Source organism: Thamnophis elegans, chromosome 5 (assembly GCF_009769535.1).
Source record: "Thamnophis elegans isolate rThaEle1 chromosome 5, rThaEle1.pri, whole genome shotgun sequence".
In the NCBI taxonomy this organism is placed as follows: domain Eukaryota; kingdom Metazoa; phylum Chordata; class Lepidosauria; order Squamata; family Colubridae; genus Thamnophis; species Thamnophis elegans.
In genome coordinates this window covers 31,935,423-31,954,470 of record NC_045545.1, presented here as the reverse complement: position 1 = coordinate 31,954,470, position 19,048 = coordinate 31,935,423, and the positions used below count along the sequence as shown (strand labels likewise).

Genomic DNA, 19,048 nt, shown 5'->3' with positions numbered 1-19,048 from the left:
TCCTAACTCTAGTGGGCAGTGCTCATCTCCGTTTCAAAGCCGAAGAGCCAGACACATAGAGGGTCCTAGAAAGTGGGCATTCATGAACTCACTCCAATACCTTCATTTTGTTCCTGCCATATTGTGTTTCTTTTTCGATTCTTTCTCCTGTAGGAGTCTTTTTTTCTAGGTAAAGGTAAAGGTTCCCCTCACACATATATGCTAGTTGTTCTCAACTCTAGGGGGCAGTACTCATCTCCATTTCAAAGCCGAAGAGCCAGCGTTTGTAGTCATGTGGTTGGCATGACTAAACTCCGAAGGCACACAGATCACTGTTACCTTCCCATCAAAGGTGGTCCTTATTTTTCTACTTGCATTTTTACATGCTTTCGAACTGCTAGGTTGGCAGAAGGTGGGACAAGTAAAAGGAGCTCACTCCGTTACACGGCGCTAGGGATTCGGACCGTCAAACTGCCAACCTTTCTGATCAACAAGCTCAGTGTCTTAGCCACTGAGCCACTGCGTCCCTCTCAATAAAAGAATAGGTAGCTGTAAAAAAATAAACTCCCAAGGAGGTCATATTTCTCTTTAGTGTAATATAATCAGGTTAAAATAATCTAACCACTATATTAAGGAAAAGTGGGAGAATCCAGAGTACTTAATTTTTCAGGAAGCAAACATTTATGCCTGTGTTTTGAAGTTTATAACCTATCTTCTGTATTTTAATACTTGAAAGAAATGTTTGGAAATTACAGGTAGTCCTCAACTTACAACAGTTTGCTTAGTGACCATTTGAAATTACAACGACATTGGGAAAAGTGACTTATGACCATTTCTCACACTTATGACCGTTGCCGCATCCCCATGATCATGTGATTCACATTTGGATGCTGGTCAACTTTCTCACCTTTATGGCAGTTTCAGTGTCCCCGAGTCATGTGATCCACTTTTGTGACCTTCGGACACAAAAAATCAATGGGGGAAACCAGATTCACTTAACAACTGTGTTACTAATTTAACAACCAGTGATTCACTTAACAAACATGGCAAGAAAAATCGCAAAATGCGGCAAAACTCACTTAACGGATATCTCACTTAGCAACAAAAAATTTGGATTCAAGTATCGTAAGTTGAGGACTAGCTATATATGGCAGTAAATGAAGCACTTTCCCTCCTTTATATGATATAGCTATTAATGGGTGTCAGCATGACCACAGAGTTGTTTCACTTCACTAGTGTTGTCTGGGGATGCATAGGCATTGCAAACAACCAGCTTCAAAGCAGCTGTGCGACTCCTCCAAAGAGCATGGCTGCTTTAATGTTTCAAAGAGGAGGGAGGATTGACATACTGCCTTTTTATAGCACCAGAATCCAAGCACTCCTTGAAATTTAGGATCTTTAAAATATAATTACCTCACCTCATTTGGAGTAACTCCATCTTGGCTGAATTTAAAAATAAACCTGGGTAGCAGAGGTGGGATGCTCCCGGTTCAGCCCGGATCAGGCAAACTGGTAGTAGCAGCAGCGGGAGGCTTTGCCCACCCGCCCGGACGCAGAAGCGTCACATACATGTGGGAGCGCGCCTGAACCAGTAGTAAAAAAATTGGTAATCCACTACTGCTGGGTAGCCACCAGTTTGATTTCAATAGGGGAGGAAATTATTTCATAAAACATCTTTCTCTGCCTTCTCAACCTATTTCTTATGGAGTGACAGCAAGTAATATTCAAATCTGGGTTGAATGTACTGGATAGTTTTATTAAGAGAACTATCGATTTATTCCTATTCTCTACTTTCTGTTCTTTACCCAGTTATTGATTTCATAAGATCATCTGTTCCTTCATTCCTAATCAATTGAGTGCTGAGGTATCTTTAGTGTTGAACATTTCTCTTTAACAAGACTCATTCTTCTTAAGGTTTCATTAACCAGATTCTAGTTTTATACGTAGTTATTTAGAAACTGATATTGCATGGGTTATCATTTAATTAAATAACGGAGAGGCAATTTTAGGAATATCTTATACAATTATTTTGCTAGCAACTTTTCATTTAAGTTCCTTTAGAACTTCTTTTGGACAAATACCATCTAGTCCTATGATCTGTTCATTTTAGCATATCCTTAGTTTGAATTTCGGGGGCTAATTTCTTGAATTTATCATTTTAGCGTAAGTATTTGTTGTATATATTCTTCAGTGTAGGCGCAAGCAAAGAATACACATGCATGGTCATTTCTTTACTACTCACTCAATTCTCTTATTATCTATATTCTGTTTGTTTACATAATACTGTATTATTGATGTTAGTAATGGTAATGATTTATTTCTCAAAATTCTACCTGCATCCCTTATTGTTAATCTGAGTAAATCTTGGGGAAACCATGAGTGGATTCTTGAGTGACGGGTTATCAGTTCTGTTTACGTATGTTTGAAAATGAAATCTCTGGATTTAGAATTCATTATTGCTCAGTATGTATCTTTTTCTCAAGGCGCTGAATAATGGATCTCAGGGTTCAGATAAAAAAGCAACATGAATTTTCTGAACCTAAAATCTGCACATCCCTTATTTAGGGATCTAGAGATTTTGTCTCTTTGTCGTGATCAAAACATAGATTTATGCCATCCATGTAAAGAGAATTGACAGTGACCATTTGTAAAATCTGATTTTATGCTCCATTTCCAGATCGTGTCAAATGAAGCTCACCCATATATTTATATGTAAATTGTTCCAAAATGTTTCTAGTACCTAGTGCAGTGATGGGCAACCTTTTTGGCGTGGTGTGTCAAAAATCGGCAAAAAATCGAGCATAACTCGCGTTGTGTGTCACTTCGACAAAAACATAATTTTGCGCAATTTATAGTTTAAATTACAAAAATGTAGGGGTTAACTAGCCTAACAAGCTAACACAACCTCCCCCTCACTTATCTCAGTTATTGTGGGCAATTACAAGTCCATGGCACCCCAATAGTTGCTGCTAATGGCGCTCACAGTTCCCGTTGGCACTCCGCTGTTCCCTGCTGTGGTGCGGTCGTAACCGACAGTCCCAGGAGTAGACTCTCTGTGCCGGCCTGACTGGAGAGAGGCGCGCACTGTTCCCGCGCTCCTCTCCTGCGGGTCCTCCCTCGCCGCGCTGATGACGTGTGTGCGCACGGCACGCACGCCTTACCAGCAGCCCTTGCGCTCAGAAAGGGGCGGCGGCGATACAGTAAGTGAGTGTGGGCGGGGGAGATCACACGTCCTGCCCCCCCCGTTCCTCCAGCACAGATTCTTTCATCCTCAGCGGCCGTGCAGGAGCCGAGGATGAATCGCATGAAATCCTGTGCGTGTCACCCCAAATGGCTATGCGTGTCAGCACTGACACGCGTGTCATAGGTTCGCCATCACTGACCTAGTGGCACTAAATGGCTCCTAATACGTGGAAGATAAAGCACTTCAGGGAAAACTAGCTTGGATATTTTGGCTTTCAAACACTACTTAATTTATAAATTTATCTTGTGACATATAAAGATAGCTTGGTAGTAATGGTAGATAGAATCTACCATTAATCCCTTGGACTCAGAGGTGGGTTACTCCCGGTTCGGCCCGGTTCAGACAAACCAGTAGTGGAATTCAGGCCTGGGTCTCAGAACCGGCAGCAACCCAGGCCTGCCATGCCCCCGAACCGGTTCTCTGGCTCAGGGGCATGGGCTGCCGTCATTTTGTTTTTTAGTGGGCCACCGCCATTTTGTTTTTTAGTGACTATGCATGCGCAATCCACTGTAAATTGTTCTGCGCATGTGCAAAGAACAATTTACATTGAACAGCATGTGTGCACGTTGCGCGCTGGTTACGAACCAGTAGTAAAACTAGCAGCAACCCATTTCTGCATGGACTGCAAGGTGATCAAACCGATCAGTCCTAGAGGAGATCAACCTTGACTGCTCCTTAGAAGGCCAGGTTCTGAAGATGAAACTCAAAATACTTTGGCCACTGAATGAGAAGGAAGAACTCACTGGAGAAGAGCCTAATGCTGGGAAAGATTGAGGGCAAAAGAAGAAGCGGACAACAGAGAATGAGGTGGCTGGATCGAGTCACCGAAGCAGTAGGCGTGTGAGCTTAAATGGAGTCCAGAGGATGGTAGAGGACAGGAAGGCCTGGAGGAACATTGTCCATGGTGTCACGATGGGTCAGACACGACTTCACAACTAACAACAACAATGGTAGATAATTTATATGAATGTAAATTGTAAATTCATATAAATTTCTTAAAATAATGAAAACCCACCCGTGGCTTTCTTTATGCATGATTTGTTAATAAGAAATGGATTCATGTACAATACTAAGCTATAAAGAAATATTTTATATACCACCTTAGCTAGGTTTTGGTATTAAGCCAATAACAGCAAATCTCACCCAGTTTTTCAAAGGATTAAATATCCATGATTATGAATTCCACTTTTAATTTTCCTTTTTTCTTGGATAGAGAAATTTTCTTGGATTGAGGACTGTTCTTTCCCATGATGTCCTCTCAGCTTGTTCATTCTCCTGCTACCTTCTCCTGCAAAGAAAAACCCTGTTCGCTATGTTGCAAGAATTTTTCTAATATGCATACACCTATTCTTGGGAAGATAACTGCCACTTGTAACCCACCTTGATTACATTACATCTTGTCAAAAGCTCTTTCCCACTTTCAAGCTACACTCTGAGATAGCTAATCTAGCAGAAAAGGCAATGTGATGTAATTAGCTTTTTTTTTATCCTATCTCCTGGCCCAAAAGTTGATGAGTAGATTTGTGTAATGCACCTCATAATCCCAAGAAATGAGAAATGGCTCTTCCTTTCCTATGCTTCTGATTGAGAATTAATGGAAGAACCAGGGTGGAGTGTTTCTCCTTACTTCATTTTCACTTGGATACCCTTTTCTTCTGCTATCCTGACAACTGTCCCAATAGTGATGCAGTCTTGTAGGTCAGGGGTCTCTAAATGGAGCAACTTTAAGACTTGTTGATTTCAACTCCCAGAATTTCACACCCAGCATCTTAAAATTGCTAAATTTGGAGACCTCTGCTGTAGATGATTCTTTTGTATGAGCAAGACAGTGGTAGGATTCAATTTTTTTTACTACCGGTTCTGTGGACGTGGCTTGGTGGGTGTGGCATGGGAAGGATACTGTAACATCTCCATTCTCTCCCCACTTCAGGGGAAAGTTACTGAAAAATCCCCATTCCCTCCCGATCAGCTGGGACTCAGGAGGCAGAGAATAGATGGGGGTGGAGCCAGAACTGGTGGTATTTACTGGTTCTCCGAACTACTCAAAATTTTCACTACCGGTTCTCCAGAACTGGTCAGAACCTTCTGAATACACATCTGGAGCAAGATATCTCATACTGAGAAGGAAAGAGAGTTAAATTTTTCCTTTTTATTTCTTACAACCCAACAGAATGTTGGAAAGCAATTGCACAATGGTAGTCAGGAGTCTGTCCATCCTTCAGTTCTGAAAAACAGAAGAACATAGGATTAAATTTGATGTGAGGGGAAGAAGTTGGCAAAAGAAATAGCCAGTTTGAAAATGGCCTTGATTTGGATGGGGCCAGTGGGGAAAAAACACTCCAGAAACAAATCTCCCTGTGCATTTCTATGATTCTTATAGCTGCTGCTGGAAATTAGGTTGGAAAGAATAGATGAAAGAGAAAATCAAGCCAGAAAGAAAAAGGTTTCATGGAAGCAAAGCTGGAGATAACTTTGGAAATGACTAGGTAAAAAAAAATGCAGCAATCAAATTAGGTCATTTATTAATTAGAGATGATTATAGAGAACAAAATTCCAGCTTCCAATGATATAAAATCCTCTAACCAGAATTGTTAAATTGTGCAATTTACTATCTTCCTTATCAATCTGCTCCAGTTTGCTAAACCTGTTAATGTATGGACTTTCAGATCTCAGAATTGTGATTCTCAGTCATGGTAGAGAATATTGGAAATTGAACTCTATGCCCAGATGTCATCCAGGTTGTGAAGTCTGCTTTAAATTATAAAAAAGAAAAGAGACCAGTTAGCTATATGGGGAAAAAGTTCTTAAGTGCATTTTAGAACAATAACCTTATTAGGTAAATTGAGATCATACAACAGCATATATATTTTCTGAGTTTTTCTTAGCTGCAGCTAAGAACCCAAGTGCCTTAGATATTGTTATCACAAGTACAACAAAATCAACTACAATCAGTTAATATTTGTCATCTTTGTAAATTTGAGTTTTTTGAAAACTTAGCTTTTGTTAAGAACAGAAACTAATGTAATTCTTTGCAAATTGTTCTAATCTGGTCAGAATTGTCTTTTGGATCCAGATTCCTGGTTATGTAACCCTCTATTTACTCTCACTCTTGAAACTCATGCCAAATATGTGCAGTCAGGCAACACCCAGCAGGAAGTCTCCAGTGTTGAGAGCAAACATCCAAGTGTAGAAAAGAAAGAACAGCTCTAAAGAAATGTAGGCGTATGGATAATAAACACAAAGCTTTAGAAGCTGAGGCCTTACTCTCCCATGAATCATGACAAAAAGGTGTGATTGCTTTATTCAATCCCCTTTTAACCTTTTCTGCAACTGAAATATGCTGTAATAAAAATCCTCAAAAGTACCCAGATTTCAAAGGCAAATGAGCCTGTTGGCTTTAGAATGTTAGCCAGGAATTATTGCTTCCAGTATCTACATCTGGCTTGAACTAAAGTGTGACTTGGTACAAAAATATCTCTTCTTCATTTCAAGATTGCTCGGGGAGGGTGAAATCGCCATGTCTATGCAGGGTCCATTGCTAGGTTGAACATACTTTAAGAAGGATTTGATTGATGTTGCTTCTAGTTTCCAAGAAATAATAATAAAAAGTGTTTGTACTTAATGTAGCAATATTCAATTTTTCATGCATAAGACTGGGTGAAAGCTTAGATTCTCTTCCACTGGGCTATTGTTTTTAAATTGAAGCCTGCAAATCTTCCATAAAAAAAATCCAGACACTGATGCAACTTAGTGACAATGTATTTAAAATGGAAAGCAGAAGTAAAACACATATTCTCAGGATGGCTTGTTCACCAGCAAGACTTATTGTGAAATACTGTCTTATTCATAAGGCTGGACAAAATGTGTGCTTGTTGTATTTCTGTGCAGTGGAAAACATATCTATATTCTTGCTGTGCTATTAAAAGGCAACTTTTGATGCACTGAGGATCAGTTAGTTTGCTTTTTGTTTGCATTATAATTACAGTCACGAAATTGAAAATACTATTGCACCACTCAACAGAAACGAGAAGTAACAGTAACATCCAAGGGATTGCTGGCATGAGTAATCAAGGAATCCAGTTTGACTTCGTGGCCAATAGTACTTACTCTATTTTGGCTGTTGTAGCACTAAAATAGTATAGCCACTTGAAATCTTTTATCAGCAATAGCAGCGGAAAACCTATAATCTGCTCAGTAGTGCCAGAATTAACAATATGTTGCTGTCAGAACCTGGCTGTCTTCATGGTTTGAATCTACCTTCTGTGCAATGTAGAACCTACTCCAATGTTTAAAAAACAATTTTAGTGCAATTTCAAAAGAATACTAAATCTGTGTTTCATAAGAGTACTGAATCAGACCTGACCAGGACTATGGTCTGGCATTTTGTCAGCAGATGACTCCGAGGAAACCAGATCTCCAGCCTTTTCTGTAATCCAAGCAAAAATGACTGCAGAGGGCGAAGCTCAGAGATATGGGGAATAGCAAAGCCACAACATCTTAATATAGGAGTTGAGTGGATTCCCTGAAAACGGCCTCAACAACCATATCATCACCGAAACCAGGTTATAACTACAGCCAAAAGTGTTGGGAGAAGAAGGAAAACATTAAAACACAAAGAGCTATGGATATCTTCAAGCAGCCTTGGCATAGACTGGGCATAACAAGTTGTGAACTCTTGGCAAAAAAAATCTAGTTACTGGAACATGTTTGTGCCATGGTTAGGAAGACATGGAGAATAGACTTTAGTTTCTTCAAAGTAGGGATCAGCAGTAAATACTTGCTGATATACAGTTCACCTACTGCATTTTAACTTGAGCTCAATTAAAAATAAAAGCTGGTTTAGAATGGTTTGAGGCATATCTATTCAGTCATTACAGATACAATTGTCTTAAAAGTCATGCTAGACTTTTGCTAAAGATCGATAGTTTATCTTGGTCACAACATGGGGGAAGTATTCCATTGCTTGCTTCCCCAACAATGTCCCAGTCTCCTACTTTAACCTAAAATCTTGGCATCTCCAGTGGTCTTCCATCAAGTATTAATCATGTCAAACCTTGCCGAGTTTATTTGAGATCAGCCAAAGTCAGCTAGATATTGCCAGATTACTTTGTAATTGCTTTGCATTACCTGGCTTGAAATGTAATTACAGGCACCTCCTTCTGCATTCACAAGCATCACCAAAGTCCATGAAGCCAGTTCTTCATATTGTAACCTTTATTTCTTTGTAGACAATGTTGACTTGTCTGCTCTGCTTGCATGATGAACCCAGTTCTCTCCTGCCATCACTGACTCTGCCTTTTTTCCCTTTTCTTTTTTTGCAAGGCCAACTATGCACCCCATTGATTGGTTGACAGCTTTTACCCGCCCCCTTCTCCAGCCTGTTGGCTACCCTAGAGAGCCTCTGCCAATCAATGTAGAAAATACGCTGCACAATGAATCCACAAACTGGACACAAGTGAATCCTTGTTCATGTAGCTCGGCAGTCATGAACTCACAATCATTCTGCAAGTGCAACAGCTGCGTCCTCTACTCCCTCCTTTGTTGCTCATTTATTGCATGTGCTTGGAGCAAGCCCTGGCTATTTGCAGGGCCTTTTATTCTGCATGCCTTAGTTGTCTTACAATTTGGATCAAAAGGACCAAGTGCGAACAAATGAACTTCCCTATGTACAATTATAGATTTTTTTCTCTCTGATTGTAGGTGCTATATGAGTCTATTAGGAACAAGATACGAGTTAGGGTTTTCCACTCTCCCCAGTCAAAATGAAAAGAAATCTTCCCCTTCACTGCATTTTACTCTAAACCACTTCCGTGGATACCAGGTGGGAAAAAAGGAAACAGATGGTCTACTTTCTCCAACCATAATCAAATTCCTCTTCCTCTGTACAGGCTTTACAAGGCTGATCCCAAGTTTGGGAAATGTACTAAGAGCCAAATCATGGAAACTAACTATGTGGTCATTAAGAGTTGACAATGCCTTGACAGGACATAATTAAGGGCCAAAAAGCTAAAGAATGAAACAGCAATTGCAATATGCCCAGGAGTTCCCAAACCAAGGTTTTTTATTTTATTTTCTGCCTATGAGTTTAAAAAGTCCAGTATAAAGAACAGAATTCATAGTTTATTTATTTATTAAATTTTTCTGCCACTCTTCTCATTGTTGAGTGACTTTAGGCGGCTTTACAAAACTACAATATGACAGAATACTAAAAACATTACAAATTAAAACATCAACAAAAACTAGATTTAAAAAGGGGGACTAGCACATAAACAGGGCGGAAGTGAGATCTTCTTCTTACTAACCACTAATGGTCAGCATCTCTGAAAATTGCAAAGAAATGTCTCTTTCCTAAGAAGGAATCAAGTTCTAGGGTTTTGTCAAATTGCTAGAGAGAAGTTTATAGAAGTTCCACCTTAAGAGAAAACTTGAATGAACTTTTTTTTTCAAACCGGGAAGTCGTGTGTGCATATCGCTCCCCAGAGATCGGAAAAGCAGGTTTGTTGTAGTTCTACTTGGAAGTTGGAAAACTCCAGGGAAGGCTGTGTGAGGGGGGGTGGGGTTGGGGGGAGCCAGAGAGAATGAATTGGAGCTGAGTTCTTCCTAAGTATTGGAAGCAGATGGTTTGCCATTCTTTCTTGGGCAAAAGCCATTGCTTGGTTTGATCCTTCACTGAAAGCGCGTCTCCCTTATGTAAGAAAATCTCTTTGCAATATGCAGTATTCAGCTTGCTCTGTTGAAGGTGAGCCTGGGGGAAGCTGGGAATGGGGGAGAACAATAGAAAGTGAGGCTATAAGGCCACAGTTCTTGTAGATTTTGATGAATTTACCGTCGTGATTACTATGCTAGAAGAATGTATTACCTAGTGGAGCTAGACAATTCTTTCCTGATAGAGAGGTCGTTTGGACAGGACGTAAGATGTTTATTTTTGGCTTGCAATGCCACTTTTCTATTTTAGAAGTAGCTTCTGTAAAGCTAAAATGCCAACCAACTTGAGTTTGAAAGGTGTTCTTGTTCTTGGCACAGCCTCAACTTTGATGCAATTGGAAAACTTGGCAAAACACAGCACCGCAACAGTTTCCAATTCTTTTGACTGTCCCACAAGAGAAATACACACATGCAATCAGATACACACAAACACAGACACACTCACATTTTTCAGGATCCGTCCTCATTTGCAACAAATTGATAGGGAGGATCTGAGGCATGATCTGTAGAGCGGATCTTTAAAGCCGTGATTTGCTTCTCATTCCTTGATAATCACCAAGAATAGCACTTGCATATTGTTTAAGTACTTGCCATAAGATAATGCAGATGTGCAATTGTGAATAATAACGAAAAGTATGAATGGCTTCTATTCAAAGATGATAAATTAGTGGGTTTCTTGCAAGAAGTACACTTTCAATGTGGGTAGGAGCAACATGACCAGTTTACAACCCCCCTTCTGATTTAAAGAAGACTGTGTGTATGTTCCTTTTTCCTTCTCTCGTTTGTCGTATATCTGCTTACAGATGGGCCTCATTTAATGACTGTTCAGCAACTATTCAAATTTCTGACAGTGCTGAACAAGTGCTACTTAACGATCAATCTTTGTAGTTCTGACTGTTAAAGCAACCCCACAGTTATGTGTTGTGATTTGGGTGCTTGGCTCACAATTACAACATTGCAGTGTCTTTTAGTCACGTGATTGCCATTTGTGACCTTCACTGCTGGCTTCCCACAAGCCAAGTCCATGGGAAAGTTGGCAGGAGTTCACAAATGGTGAGCATGTGATATTGTGTTCAATGACAGCAAAGGATTTGCTTAATGATGGTAACCAGAAGTGCTGGAACTGCCATTGCTAAGCGGCTCAAGTATGTGATGTTGTGTTTTACAACCACATTACTTAGCAACAAAATTCTAAGTCCCAATTGCTGTTGTTAATCAATATACTAATCCCGACTCCAACTACATTGGTAGGATCTTTTTTTATATACAGGGGGGATATGAGACATCCAGACTATTCGTTCTCTGAGTGGTTGAACTTTTTCACAAAATTGAGACCAAATTCAAAGCTTTTGCAAAAAATTTTAAATGGATAAACAAAAATCTCACTCTTGTGTCCTGCATTAGCAGATTCCCAGTACATATAAGACATATTACAGCATTCTTTTCTGTTCTGGATTTGTGTGGATGGAATGTAGCTTAGTTTTAAAATGAGTGCTAATTAATATGCAAGAAGATTACCCCCTCTAAATCTTGTAGGTGCTTAAGGGGAGGCTGTGATGCCATTTACACACACCAGAGGGGGACAGATGTCAAGTCTCAGACCAATCTTTTTTCCTGCCACTGTATTTAGTGGAAAAACACCACAACAAAGAAGTGCACTTTCCCATTGATTTTAAGAATCAAACACAAAGAATTGAAGCATTAAATAGATTCAATGCATCCAAAAAGTTAAACTCTTCCCAAATATGCATACACACTTCTACAAAACCCCTTCATCTTAATTCTGCACGCTGATTGTGATATTACTGCTTTGACCTGCTGCAGCCAATGATAATACCATGTTTCTCTGAAAATAAGACAGTGTTTTATTTTCTTTTGACACCCCCCCCCCAAATAAGCACTTGACCTAATTTTTGGGGAGGTCTTTTGAGATGCAGGAGGCCTCTTAACCTCAGCTTGTGGCCCACAAATCAGCTGATCCAGATTGGGCCGGAAGTTCTGTCTCTGTTTCTGGCACACTCTTGCCAGCCCTAGCATCACTGGGCCTGCCACTCTTTGCGGCTGCCACTAAGAGAAGGGGTGCGGTAGCTAGGGTTTGTGGGAACGGCCTCCGCGATGCCATTCCGCATGGATGGCAGGTGCATGTGACGTGCTTGGGGCATGTGCCCCCCTTCCCCCTGGAAATGATGGGGACAGGCTGCGCATGTGCTTAAATATTTTATGGGAGGGCTCATTTTCAGGGGAGGGCTTATTTTAGCACATGCACTCAAAATCCTGATTGGGCTTATTATATAGGGAGGTCTTATTTTTTGGGAAACAGGGTAGAAATATAAAATTTTAAAAATGGAATATCTTAATTATCCTTCCATAGAATGGTGGGAAAATGAATGTCAGCACAAGAAGAGAGCAGCTATTTGGAAAAATTAGTTTCTGAGCAACTAAGACCTTTCAGTACCTCATCTTGGAGAAATGCAGGAGCTTAAGTAGAGATGTTCCTCAAACTTCAGCCAGACAATGAACTCTAGCCTATATCCTGTCATTGCCCAAACTCTTTAAACATCAATTCAAGGAAACTCCTGTCCCTCCTCATTTACACAATTGGGACTTTGCACCGTTTTTTAAGCAGAATGACTTTTATGTTTAGTTTCTCAAGAATATTATTGATGTGTGTTTCTTAGGTTATTAAGGCCACTTTGATCTGTGGGGAAGAGGAAGAAAAAGGATGAAGTCAAATGGAGATATGTATTTAAGATGAGCTGTTGGACTTTGGTAGATTTATTGGACAAGTGATTGGTTATTACATTTTTAGCAGAGTAGTTAAACCTTTTGAATGTGCAGTGCTCTTACCTATGACACAACAAATGCAGAAAAGTGCAAACTATTGGTTGCGGGTCTGCAACATTTATTTGTACATCATATCTTTTCTGATCATCTAAAAATGATATTTATCTGACAGTCTTTCTTTGTCCATTTGCTTCTATGCTTTTCTGTGGAATTTTCTATCATTATAGGTCAACATTTTATCCCTGTAAATTTAAGTACAAAACTACCAAAACTACAATTTGCATTATCAGTGGGTCCTTAAGGTCTTGTGTTTTGTTGCATCCTAATATTTCTACACTCTGCCGCCTTATGCAGAATTGGGGAGACTCGATCAGTTTGTATGTCATTGTCCCAAAAACTGATGGATTAAAAAAAAAGTAGGTCAGGTTAATGCAGATTTACTGGTTACTATGGATATTGCTTAATCATATACCAATAATCCCCCATGAGAATATCAGAATTGCTGCTCATCTTTCTGTTTTTAAATATTCCCAGTAAGTATAAATTGGGAATATGTTACAAGAAGCATAGAAGAATCTAGGTTAAGATACAAGCTAGAAAAGTAAAAGTCTCCCAAGTGGTGGCAAATAGTGTTGCTTGAGCTATTTTAAACCTTCCCATTTTTTATTTTTGTTCTGCCAGAAAGGGTGATGGAAATCACAGCTGATTTCAACAGCATCTGTTCTGACCTAGGCTTCCCCAAAAATAAGGTGACCAGATTTTCAGATTGGTAAAGAGGGACACCATTGACCGGGGGGGGGGGGGGGCGCTTGATTAAAAATTTTATATTTTGTCAAAAGGTCACAAAAGGCGATTACATGACCCCAGGACACGGAAACCATCATAAATACGAATCTGTTGCCAAACATCAAAATTTTGATCATGTGACCATAAGGATACTGTAACGGTCGCTAAGTGTGAAAAATGGTCGCTAAGTGTGAAAAATGGTCATCAGTCACTTTTTTCAATGCCATTGTAACTTTGGTCACTAAGCCCATTATACCACCTTTCTTGCCACAGTGGTGGCGGCAGGGGGCTCCATCCATCCTCCCGGACGTCAGCACATCCCATTTTTGTCACTCTGTGCATGTCCTGAAGGTCCTGCGCATGTGTAGAGGAGGCATATGGGCTCACATTTGCGATGTTGTACAATGTTGTACAAAATCTCCCAATGCAATAAGCTTAACACTGTGTCCTGAAGTGTTGGAATATAAAAACTGTCTCGTTCACATTGTATGTAAAAATAGCAATGAATTTAAATGTATGAATTTAAAACTAAGTTTGGAGCTATTGTTTATTAGCCAATGTTGCACTCTATTTTATACAAAATGCTTCCGTATCAGAAAACACCCATGTTCTTCTATTCCAGACACCTGTAGTGACCCCAAAGGACAGCTATTTGTCTATGACCTTCTATAACAAATTCATGGCTTTATACAGAGATACAATAATATCAACACCCAACTCTGCTCACTGGGTAGTTTCAGATAACTGCTATTTGAGGAGAAGTTTTAGAAGTTACTTGCAATCTTGTGGCGAGTTTGCTGTTTAATCTGCTAGTTTTGCAAAAGGAGAAACTACACAGCCGTAAAAATAATTCCTGTTGCTCAATGCAGCTGTGCTGAGCTGCTTTCCTGGCATGATTTGGAAGATATTTGGTCACAGTAGATCAAATATGGATAAGAGAGCCAGTTTGCCTAGTAGTGGTTCAGGCACCAGACAAGAAATCATGAGTTTCTAGTCCCATTTTAGGCATGAAAACCTGCTTGGATGAAATGAGGCCAGTCACTCTTTTTTTCCCTTCTTTCCTTCCTTCCTTCCTCCTTTCCTTCCTTCCTTCTTTCCTTCCTTCCTTCCTTCCTTCCTTCCTTCCTTCCTTCCTTCCTCCTTTCCTTCCTTCTTTCCTTCCTTCCCTAACTTTCTCCCCCCCTCCCTTTCTCTGTTGTGGGGAGTTGGAAGGAGCATTAGATCTGCTCACCGCCTTAAAAGTGGGATTTTTTTAAAATGCCTTTTTTTAAAAGTGATTTCAGCCGGGATGCCTTTAGTACCCGTCCCATCCGTCCTCCCATCCTCCTTCCAAAAAGTTGATTTAAAAAGCCAGTGATCTCCAGCGTTCCTGATTCAGGGGCAGAGTCAAGGCTTCGTGTTAAAGCCAAAAAGGACCTCCACAGAGATGGCTCCGGGAAGGCAGGGCAGGGACGGGACGCTGGAGAGCAGCTTTCGCCTACAGCCTTGGCGCCCCTCGTTGCTTGAAATGGGCTGCTCCGTTTGGGGGGTGATGCAGGAGGTCCAAATAAGAGACGGGCTCAGCCTCTGCTGGGATGGAGCAAGCAGAAGGAAAGGCAAGAGTGGGGGGGGGGATGGGACTTTGCTGGCGGTGGCAAAGCAGCCTTCCCCTGATTGCCTTCCCCCAACGCCCCCCAAAAGTCACCCCCATCACCAACCTCTCCCCTCGGCTCACCCGGCGCCCATCGCTCTCCCTGCAGAAAAATGTCACGCATTGGCGCGCACATGCGCAGGAGGGGAAGGAGCTGAGAGAGGGAAACCACTGCCCTCTAAAGGCCACATCGGGAATGACACTTCAGAGAAATAAAAACTTTTTTTTAACAGCGTCCTTTTTAAAATTGATGATTTGGCGTCTTTTCTTTCTTTTGGAAAATTGGGACTTTTTGAACACGCCGCGGGACACGTGACAAATTATTAACAATCGTGACTGTCCCACCAAAATCGGGACGTCTGGTCACCTTACCCAAAAAGCACGAGGCAGAGTTCTGGTCCCGACAAAACCCCTTTTATTAAACATTTGTGAATTCCTCTCATTCACATTCAGCAAGGTCTGGCAAACAGTCTTTCAAAAGCATATTTATGACTACAGAGGTTATCTATCTTGGAAAGCAGCCATGTAAATATTTTCCAAATGAAGTGCTGTGCAAGGAAAGACTGGGCATAGTCTCTGAGGTTCACGGACAGATCTACACACTCCTAAAACAAATCTAACAACCGAACAAACAAATTGTTTCCTGCAAAAGCCCAATCCCCTTTTGCTCCTCTTTTATTTCCACCTGTGACTTTGCTGCCCTGATTTCTGAGTTGTTCTTTTCTTCTGGCAGCTCTGCACATGCGCACAGTGGGAACAGGCTCTAGTTGTTCCTCTGCCTCACTGCTGTGTAGCTCTGTAGGCAGCTGATCACTGCCAGACTGCCTCGGCCCTGTCTCTGCCTCTGACGCAGAGCCCTCATCCGAGCCTTCCCTAGCCTTCAGGACTGGCCCATGCTCCTCCCCAACCTCCTCACTGTCTGACTCTCCTGCCTGCTCTCCTGGCCTCTGGCGGGCCACAACAGTATCTCTCGCCTGTTTCCATAAGGGGTGGGTTGCTGCCGGAATTACTGCCAGTTCACTGCACACGCTGTTTTGCATATGTGCAATTTGCACATGTGCACAGTTGCCGAAAACGTGCTCTGTGCATGCGCAGAACATTAAAAAAAGAGTAAAAAACATGCTGGCAATGGCATGGGCGATTGGGGAACCGGTTCGGGGTGCGTGGCCAGCCAGCCGTCCCTACTGGTTTGGTGATCTAGTCCCAAAATCTACTATTGGTTTGCCCAAACCGGTGCAAACCGGTAGGAACCCACCTATGATTTGCATCCTTTTTTATTCTTACATCTTTTTGCCAGTTTGGTTTCTTTTGCTGTCCTCCATTTTTCTCTTCGTTGGAACAATTTGGAGTTCTGCTGGGATTCCTCTCCAGGATCTTATTTATCACTGCTCTGATTTCATTAAAGCCCACAGATTTGAAGTCTAAAGACAGGTGTTTGACTAACCACAGTGTTGGTGTAAAATCCAAAACTTCAATGTTACAAAGTCACTTTTACTCAGTGTGCTTGCTACCTGTTTCCTCATTTATGTCTTCCCTCTTCATTGCACCATCCTCTGAAAAATAAATTTGTCGGCAAGACAAGTCTGGAATTTCCTGGTAGGAACATGCTTACCTGAGTTTGTGTCCCAATCAATGTGGGCTTACCGTTAACGTCTGCCATCACACTGTTTATGTGGGCTAGCTTGCTATGGAGCAAAATTCTTGTCCCAGGACTTGACGTACTTAATTTACAGGTTTTTTTCCATTTAAAGTGCAAATGCTGGTGAATTGAATTTTTCTGCAGTATCCCCCCCTCGTTTTTTTAGATTGCTGCATTCTCCTTTTCCAAAAGAATGGATGCAACATTCAGTGATCTCAAGCAAAAGGGATTGGAGGTCTAGGACTCCCCCCCCCCCCGCCACCATTAACAGATCCAGCCTTCTTCCTGCTGCATCCCACAGTGGCTTGATCTTTTATAGCTGTTTGGGGAAGCACTTTATAACCAGAAGTGTTTAGGGAGCCATCTGGGAAGGTTGCTTAATATCAGCAACATCTGAAGGAGCTACGACCTTCAAGATAACTTGGTTAAATATAAACTGTTAAAATAGGACAAATATGTATGGCAATTTGTGAAAGCTTTGGTCTCTTATGTCAGCCTTTATAACTTTTCTCATCTATTGATTTTGATGGTTGTGGTGAGAGAAGGAGGAGGAGATTTCAATATAGTTGCCATTTTAATGTTTTATACATAACTCTGACAAGATGTCATTCCAGAACAAGTGACAATATAGAAACAGAATGATAGTCCCTCGTATCTGTAGAATTAAGACCAGTCCCTTCTAGGTTTTTTGCCCTACAGTTCTCACAGTCTTTACCTGGGGTGGGATTCAGCTGGTTCGGATCAGTTCAGGCGAATCGGATGCTAATTTTGAATCTGGTTTGCCGAACCGGTAGTTGCAAAGACTGGCTGGCTCTGCCCCTCCCGCCCCTCCCAGGAGTCTCCACACAGCCTGTCCATCAAGCCAGGTAAGTGCACAGCCCGTGTGGTGGCTCTAAGAGGGTGAAAAATGGGCCTCCTGGAAGTTTCGGTAGTCCAAAAGCGGGGTTGTTTCTGCCCTCCCGGAGGCTTGAAGAAAGCCTCCGAATCTACACACACACTGCTGTGGTGCAGGAGGCCGAGTAGGCCACACACCTATCAACTAGGTAGATAACCGGTTGCTAAAAAATTTCAATCCCACCCCTGGTTTTTACAATTTGTGATAGTAGCTATGACTGATGGAATTTGTTTTCCCAAAACAGATTTCCAGGCTCCTCTCTGGAGTAGAGGATCCATATATTTTAGAGAGTGGGACATGAATTTGTGTCTGCCATCTGGAATGTTTTAGATTGCCCATGCTGCTAATGAGTTTCCTAAAGAGTCTGAAAATGACTGCCACTTGAGATGGAGAACCTGGATGAATAGAGTGATAGGATATTTTTGTTCTTTTCTTGTTTGGGCCAGTCTGGCAGCCACACTTTTTTCCAGAGTAATGATCAAGACTTCCTTAAATTCAGATCAGTTCCTGGTGTTTATAGGTAGTCCTCACTTACCAACTGCAATTTGAACTGGAAACTCTGTAACAGCTTGTAAATATAAGGTGTGGTAAAGTAAAACATCATGTGACCATGCCCAACTTAGAAGGGCATTTTTGGCTGCAGTTGTTGATGAATTGTTTTGCCAAGTGTCAGAGCAATGATCTTTAGAATCTAGAGGCAATAAGCACACCAGTGAATAAAGGGATTTTAAGCTTTATTGTTAATAAAAAAATCATACATACATACCAAGCAAGACAATACCCAAATCTCTTACAAGCTGTCAGGAGTTTCTTAAAAATGACATCAAGGATACTCAAAGGCTGTCCGGTTTCCACAGTACTCAATGCTAGGTTGTATGCAGACTCTCTCAGCTTAAAGCCAATACTAGGATTTTTATTAAAACCTGGCATTAAGACTTCATTGTCCTACTTCTGTGGTCATGAGACAAGACTTGACATTGACTGGATAGTACATGATTCTGGGATGGAAGTGAAAGTCTGAGACTTTCCCAGCAAGGGTGGGATTCAATCTTTTTTACTACCGGTTCAGTGGGCGTGGCTTTGTGGGCATGGCGTGACCTTGTGGGCATGGCAGGGGAAGGCTATTGCAAAATCCCAATTCCCGTCCCACTCCTGGGGAATGGTTACTGCAAAATTCCCATTGCCTCTTCACCCCACTAAACTGCTTTCCAGCTCCGTTCTCCTGTTCAGGGCAACAAAAGAAGATCAGCTGGGAGGCTGGGTGGGGCTGGGGCCAGCCTATTTGCTGGTTCTCCAAACTACTCAAAATTTCTGTTCTCCAGAACTGGTCAGAACTGGCTAAACACCACCGCTGTTTCCCATATTTGAAGCAATGGGAAATCCCCT

General features: G+C 41.4%; 1 protein-coding gene and 1 long non-coding RNA gene across 3 annotated transcripts in view; one reads left to right on the top strand and one right to left on the bottom strand.

The window, feature by feature from the left end:
• Positions 1–5,352: 5,352 nt before the first annotated feature.
• LOC116509102 lies at positions 5,353–8,516 on the bottom strand. The gene is made up of 2 exons (XR_004255463.1): positions 8,351–8,516; positions 5,353–5,447 (listed from the first exon to the last, which is right to left on the bottom strand). It is a non-coding gene; the product is annotated as an uncharacterized LOC116509102 (long non-coding RNA).
• A 1,149-nt stretch (positions 8,517–9,665) lies between these two features.
• The window catches only part of ACOT11 (acyl-CoA thioesterase 11), an 84,206-nt gene continuing 74,823 nt past the window's right edge, over positions 9,666–19,048 (top strand). Inside the window, exon 1 of one of the 2 annotated variants that reach the window (XM_032218079.1) lies at positions 9,666–9,718. The gene's annotated coding sequence lies outside the window, so the exon portion shown is untranslated. Of the gene's footprint in view, positions 9,719–9,816; positions 9,963–19,048 lie in introns of those variants that run through there. The other variant, XM_032218080.1, reaches the window with a different exon arrangement.